This window comes from Mustela nigripes, chromosome 3 (genome assembly GCF_022355385.1).
Source record: "Mustela nigripes isolate SB6536 chromosome 3, MUSNIG.SB6536, whole genome shotgun sequence".
NCBI classification, from domain to species: domain Eukaryota; kingdom Metazoa; phylum Chordata; class Mammalia; order Carnivora; family Mustelidae; genus Mustela; species Mustela nigripes.
Window position 1 is genome coordinate 75,541,018 of NC_081559.1, and position 7,973 is coordinate 75,548,990.

The following is a 7,973-nucleotide window of genomic DNA, read 5'->3' on the forward strand; positions in this document are numbered from 1 at the left end:
AAGTAATTTTGTACTTACATGGCATTCATTGGCATGCACCCCCCTGTATATATCTTGCCTTCATTCTTTTTTTTTTCCTTGAGATTTTATTTATTTATTTATTTGACAGAAAAAACGAGAGAGCACAAGCAGGGCAAAAAGAGCAGAGGGAGAGAGAGAGGGAGAATCAGGCTCCCCACTGAGCAGGGAGCCCTACACATGGGGCTTGATCCCAGGACCCCGGGATCATGACCCAAGTGGAAGGCAGAGGCTTTAACCCACTGAGCCACATAGGCACCCCTTGTCTTCATTCTTTTTTTTTTTTTTTTTAAAGATTTTATTTATTTATTTGACAGACAGAGATCACATGTAGGCAGAGAGGCAGGCAGAGAGAGAGAGAGAGAGAGAGAGGAGGAAGCAGGCTCCCTGCAGAGCAGAGAGCCCGATGTGGGGCTCGATCCCAGGACCCTGGGATCATGACCGGAGCCGAAGGCAGAGGCCCTAACCCACCGAGCCACCCAGGCGCCCCATCTTTGTCTTCATTCTTTAAAGATATTTTCACTAGATTTAGAATTCCAGTGTCACCAATTATTTTCCCTTCAACTCATGAAGGAGGAAGGATGTCAGTATTCCTAGCCCTAGTGTCTCTGCTAAGATGTAGGCTGTCATTTGAATTGCAGGTTCCCCCACATGAAGTGAGGGCTTTCTCTCTTAATCCATCCCCACTTTCCAGCAGTTGTAGTTGTCCTAAAGTTTGTCCAGTGGTCTAAGTCTTCAGACCATGCCTTTCTATCTAAGTTCTAGCCGTCCCATATATTATGCCCCTCATAGCAGCAGCCTGCATTTGGGTTAAAAACAAACAAGCAAACAAACAAAACAAAACCAAAAAACCTGTTTAAAAAAATAGGAAACATATCATGACATTTCCTTCATCTAAGTATCGAATTCTCTTCACTAACCATCTTATTTTTGTTCACTCTCCAGAGCCTTCAAGTAGTTTTATTTTTTATTTTTTTGTTTTATGCAGATTTTTGTAGTTTTATCTATGGAAGGGTTTACCCGAGAGGAGCTTATTTAGTCATGACAGGAAATAGAATGTACACAGTTATGTGCATGCTGTATTTCTCAGACTAGACTAGATAAATGATTAAAATACAGTCATGGCAATACTTTTAAAGTAATTTCTAGCCACACCATTACCTACTCAGGGGGAATTTTAGCCCTCAATTTTCTCCCAAATAATTTGGAAATCCTCAGTAGATGTTTCATTTACTCTCAGTAAATGGTATTTCATTTGCTTTTCTCTTTCTCTGGTTTGCTTAACTCTTATCCTTTGTGAGAATTTTGGTCCAATGTAAGTTAGAGGAAACAGTTCCCACATGATGCTACCCTCACTTCCAGCACAAACTATAAACTTAAACTTAGGGGTTTCCTTCAGGTTTGATAACTTACCAAGAACTTACTGAAAACTATTATGGTTATATCTTATGTAAGAGAGGGAAAAGATACAGTTAAAATCAGCCAAATGAAGAAGCCCACAGGACAGAATCTAGAAGAAGCACCAAACACAGAGCTCCCCAGTGTTGGGGAGATGCTGCTCCTAGTGTTCGCACAGAACACGTGGCTTGCTTCTAACCCCCACAAAAAGTATGATGATATGACATATTGTAACCTTCCCAATATTCTGGACTGTGAACTTCTTAGGGCAGAAATGGCTCCTATTTACCTTTGCATGTCTGGCATCTTTCATAACATCTGATACAAAATAAGGGATCAGTAAATGATTGTTGAATGAATGCTATACTTTGAAACTTTGCTCCTCTAGAACTGACATACTGTTCTTAAAACATAGCTGTGCTGTCTTTTCTCTTTGTTTACTGAGAAGATTCTTAGTCCCTTGGCTAGGAGGGAGGGTTCCTACAAATCCCTAATATGCCCACTCAAGCTTGAATCCTGCTACTGATCAGAGTTAATATCAGTCTGGGACATGTTAATTGACCAGAATTTATGCCACCACTGTACATTAAAAGATAAGAAAAAAAAAGAAAGAAAGAAAACTGAAGCTGGACCTTCACAGAGAAACTTCATTTTCCTCTCAGAAGTAACAGGGCCACTCTAGTTCAAACATTGCAGAAGAGGTTCTCAGAATATAGTGCTTTACATCTCATGATGATATTATGTTCAAAATTACCGTGACATGAACATCCCTGTGTAAATCATATTTATTTTTGGCAAGTAAAGAAATATAAAATAATCCCAATATTCATTGGAATTCTTTATTTTTTCAAGTTCTTTGCCCATTTTTAATTTTTAAAAGCTTTTATTTTTTTATTTTTTAAAGATTTTATTTATTTATTTGATAGAAAGAGATACAGTGAGAGAGGGAACACAAACAGGGGGAGTGGGAAAGGGAGAAGCAAGCTTCCTGCTGAGCAGGGAGCCGGATGCAGGGCTCTATCCCAGAACCCTGGGATCATGACCTGAGCCAAAGGCAGACGCTTAACGACTGAGCCATTAAAAGTTTTTATTTAAATTCCAGTTAGCTAACAGTGTAATATGAGTTTCAAGGTTACAATGTAGTGATTCAGTACTTCCGTACATCACCCTGTGCTCATCACTGGTACATTCCTTTTCTCTATCACCTATTTAACCCATCCCCCCATCCACCTCCCTTCTGGTAACCACCAGTTTGTTCTCTATAATTAAGAGTCTGTTTCTTGGTCTGCCTCTCTCTCTTTTCTCCCTTTGCTTATTTGGTTTGTTACTTAAATTCAACATATGAGTGAAATCTATGGTATTTGTCTTTCCGTGAATGACTTATTTCCTTTAGCACTATACCCTCTAGCTCCATCCATGTAATTGCAAATAGCACGATTTCATTCTTTTTTTTATGGCTGAATAATATTCGTGTGTGTGTGTGTGTGTGTGTGTGTGTACCACATCTTCTTTATCTATTCATTAATTGATGGACTTAATGGGCTGTTTCTATAATTTAGCTATTGTAGATAATGCTATGATAAACATTAGGGTGCATGTATCCATTTTGAATTAGTGTATTACTAATACCTAATAGTGTGATTGCTGGATCATAGGCTAGTTCTATTTTTAACTTTTCAGGGAAACACCATACTATTTTTCAGAGTGGCTGTACCAGTTTGCATTCCCAGCAGTAGTGCAAGAAGGTTTCTCTTTTTCCACATACTCACTGACTGACACCTATTTCTTCTTGTGTTGTTGATTTTCACACACAGACAGGTGTGAGGTGATATCTCATTTTGATTTACATTTTTCTGATGGTAAGTGATGTTGAACATCTTTTCATGTGTCTCTTGACCATATGTAAGTATTCATTGTAAAAATATCTATTCATATCTTCTGCTTATTTTTTTTAAAGATTTTATTTATTTATTTAACAGACATAGATCACAAGTAGACAGAGAGGCAGGCGGGGGTGGGGGCGGGGAAGCAGGCTCCCTGCTGAGCAGAGAGCCTGATGTGGGGCTTGATCTCAGAACCCTGGGATCATGACCAGAGCCAAAGGCAGAGGCTTTAAACTGCTGAGCCACCCAGGTGCCCCTCTTCTGCATATTTTTTAATTGGATTATTTGTTTTGGGGGATGTTATTTTAGAAATTCCTTATGTTTGAATACTAACCCTTTATCATAGGTTGTCTTTAGTTTTGTTGATTGTTTTCCCTTCGCTTGCAAAAGCTTTTTATTTTGATATAGTCCCAACAGTTTATTTTTTCATTTTGTTTCCCTTGCCTTAGGAGATGTATCTAGAACGTAGTTGCTATAGCTGATGTCAAAGAAGTCACTGCCTATATTCTCTTCCAGAATTATTATTGTTTCAGGTCTCATATTTAAGTCTTTAATCTATTTTGAATTCATTTTTGTGTATCGTGGTCCATTTCATTCTTTTGTATGTTGCTCCCCAGTTTTCCCAACACCATTTGTTGAGGAGACTTTTTCCCATTGGATATTCTTTCCTGCTTTGTCGAAGATTAATTGACCATGTAATTGGGGGTTCATTTCTGGGTTTTCAATTCTGTTCTGTTGTTCTATGTATCTATTTTTGTGCCAGTACTGTACTGTTTTGGTGATTACAGCTTTATAAAATAACTTGAAGTCTGGAATCATGATGTCTCCAGCTTTGTCTTTCTCTTTTCAAGATTGCTTTGGCTCTTCAGGGTCTTTTGTGATTCTATACAAATTTTAGAATGGTTTGTTCTAGATCTGTGAAAAATGCTATTGGTATTTTGAGAGACAAAATTTAGTTTCTTTGGGTGTAGGTTCTTTGGGTGGTATAGATATTTTAAAAATATTTATTCTTCCAATCCATGAGCATGGAAGGTCTTTCCATTTCTTAGTGTTGTCTTTAATCTCTTTCCCTGGTATTTTATAGTTTTCAGAGTATAGGTATTTCACCTCTTTGGTTAGATTTATTGTATCTTATTTGTTTTGGTGCAGTTGTAAGTGGGACTGATTCCTTAATTTTCCTTTCTGCTGCTTCATTGTTGGTGTATAGAAATGCAACAGATTTCTGCATGTTGATTTTGTATCCTGCGACTTTACTGAATTTGCTTGTGAGTTCTAGTGGTTTTCTGGTGGAGTTTTTTTTGGATTTCTATGTAGAGTGTCATGTCATTTGTGAATAGTGAAAATTTGACTTCTTCCTTTCCAAATAGGATGCCTTTTATTTCCTTTTGTTGTCTGATTGCTGCGGCTGGGACTTCCAGTACTGTGTGGAATAAAAATAGAGTGGACATCTGTCTTATTCCTGACTTCAGGGGAAAAGCTCTCAGTTTCTCCTGATTGAGGATGATAGTAACTGTGGTTTTTTTATATGTGACTTTTTTTTTTTTTTAAGATTTTATTTATTTATTTGACAGACAGAGATTACAAGCAGGCAGAGAGGCAGGCAGAGAGAGTAAGGGAAGCAGGCTCCCTGCTGAGCAGATAGCCCAAGGCTGGGTGGGATCCCAGGACCCTGGGATCATGACCTGAGCCGAAGGCAGGGGCCTTAACTCACTGAGCCACCCAGGCGCCCCTTGTATATGACCTTTATTACATTGAGGTATCTTCCCTCTAAACCTACTTTGTTGAGAATTTTTATCATTGAAGGATGTTGTATTTTGTTCAGTGTTTTTTCTGCATCTATTGAAATGATCATATGGTTATCCTTTCTTTCATTAATGTAATGTATCTTATTGATTGATTTGTGAATATTGAAACAACCTTGCAACCCAGGAATAAATCCCATTTGATTATGGCGAATGATATTTTTAATGTATTGTTGGATGTGGTTTACTATTTTGTTGGGAATTTTTGATATCTGTTTTCATCAGGGATATTGGGTCTTTCTGTTTTCTAGTGGTGTCTTTATCTGGTTTTGGTATTAGGGTAATGCTGGCCTCATAGAATTACTTTGGAAAATTTCCTTTCTTTTTTATTTTTTGGAAAAGTTTGAGGAGAATAGATATCAGTTCTTCTTTAAATGTTCTGTAGAATTTGCCTGTGGAGCCTTCTGATCCTGGAGTTTTGTTTGTTAGGAGATTTTTGATTACTGATTCAATTCCTTTGCTGGTTATCGGTCTGTTCAAGTTTTGTATTTCTTCCTGTTTCAGTTTTGGTAACTTATACATTTCTTCTAGGTTGTCCAATTTGTTGACATACAGTTTTTCATATGATTCTTGCAATTAATTGCTTATATTTCTGTGATGTTGGTTGGGTTATTATTCTCTTATTTGTGACTATTTGGATCATTTCTCCTTTCTTTTTGGTATGTCTGGCTAGACTATACTTTACTAATTTTTTCAAAGAATCAGCTCCTGGTTTCATTGATCTGTTCTATTGTTTTTTTTTTGTTTTGTTTTGTTTTGTTAGTTTCTGTATCATTTATTTCTGCTCTAATCTTTATTATTTCCTTCCTTCTGCTGACTGTAGGCTTTACTTACTATTCTTTTTCCAGCTCCTTAAGTATAAGGTTAGGTTGTATATTTGAGATTTTTCTTGTTTCTTGAGTTAGGCCTGTATTGCTATATCCTTCCCTCTTAGGATGGCTTTTGCTACATCCTAAAGGTTTTGGACTGTTGTGTTTCATTTTCATTCATTTCCATGCTTTTTTAAAAAAATTTCTTCTGTGATTTCCCAGTTGACTCATTCATTGTTTAGTAGCATATTGTTTAGCCCCCATGTACTTGTGGGTTTTCCAGGTTTTTTCTTGTGGTTAACTTTGAATTTCTTAGCATTGTGGTCAGAAAAGGTGCATGGTATGACTTTAATCCTTTTTTACTTGCTGAGGCCTGTTTTGTGTCCTAATATGTGATTTATTCTGGAGAATGTTCAATGTGAAAAGAATGTGTATTCTAGTGTATTAGGATGAAATGTTCTGAATATATCTGTTAAATCCATCTGGTCCAGTGTGTCACTCAAGACCACTGTTACCTCATATATATTCTCTTTAGGTGATTTGTCCATTGATGTTAATGTCATCTATGATTATCATGTTAGTATCAGATAGTTCTTTTATGTTTGTTAGTAATTGTTTTATGTATTTGGGTACTCCTCTATTGCATGTTTGGGTACATAATAATAGAGCTGTTCTTTTTTTGTAGCATTAATTAGTTCATATTCTTGTTCTATAATCGCTGCCCATTTCACAGAGAAATGTTGGATCAAACTCTTGATGAGAAGTTATGTACATTTTGTCACATCCATGCTTTTAGTAGTGTTTTGGAAAGGAAATTTATTATTTATTCATTTATCATGTATTTTTAGCTAGATTCTAGAGTATAAATGAGGGGCAATGAGAAATGAAGACAAAGTGATAAGAGTAAATTATGATGGACCCTTCAGTGACATGCTAATGAAAGTAGATTTTATTTGTAAGACATGGGGAATAATTGAAGGATTAAAAGAAACATTGAGAGCAAAGATGAAACAGTAGAGGTCTGTTAGCTTTATATATAGCCTTCATGTTATGCCTGGATAGTGTTTTAAAACATAATGTCCAGCAAGAGTGATGCTGGGTTGAATAAAAGGTAGTTTTGCTTTGTTTTTTTAAGATTTTATTTATTTATTTGATATATAGAGAGAGATCACAGGTAGGCAAAGAGGCAGGCAGAAAGAGAGAGCAGGGGAAGCAGGCTCCCCTCTGAGCAGAGAGCCCAATGTGGGACTTCATCCCAGGACCCTGAGATCATGAGCTGAGCCGAAGGCAGAGACTCAACCCACTGAGCCCCCCAGGCACCCCACAAGGTGTTTTGTACCTATTGTGTCATACCTGGTACACTACCCACATTTATGTTTATTGCACAGCTCCTGTAGATGTTAGTGTTTGCAATTCTTGATCTAGAAGTATGACCTCAAACACTGTATAGAAACACTGTATTTTTACCTTATAGAAATATTACCTGGTCTGACCAACCTGTAAGTTCATATAAAGTCTCATTAACATTAAGGCTAAATAATTATGGTTCTTCCAAATGAAGGGCTGATGGAGGGAGGCAAGTGGGGTCTGGCCTACATGGGTGATGGGTATTAAGAAGGGCACTTGTTATGATGAACACTGGGTGTTTTATGTAAGTGATGAATCACTGATTTCTACTCCTGAAACCGGTGTTGTACTGTATGTTAACTAACTAGAATTTAAATAAAAATTTGACAAGAAAAAAATATTTAAGGCTCTTCTCTATGCATGACTCTCCATCATCAGCACCACTTATTTCTGAAAAAAATCTCCACGATGTCTCTTATGTCCAAGAAGGAAAAAAAAAAGAAAGCCCACTCATTTCTTTAACCATCCTGTCAGCAAATCACTTGAGGTAGGGATTGCCTTGTAACCTCTGCAGTTGAAGCCTTTCTGGGAAAGCAGCTTTTGGGCTCTCTACTGGCCTCAAGGGAGTCTACCACTGCTTGGCCAGTGCTCTGCAGGCTTCACCAGATGTGGCCACTCTCATTTAGACCAGTGATGGAGTGGCTTCTTTTTTCATA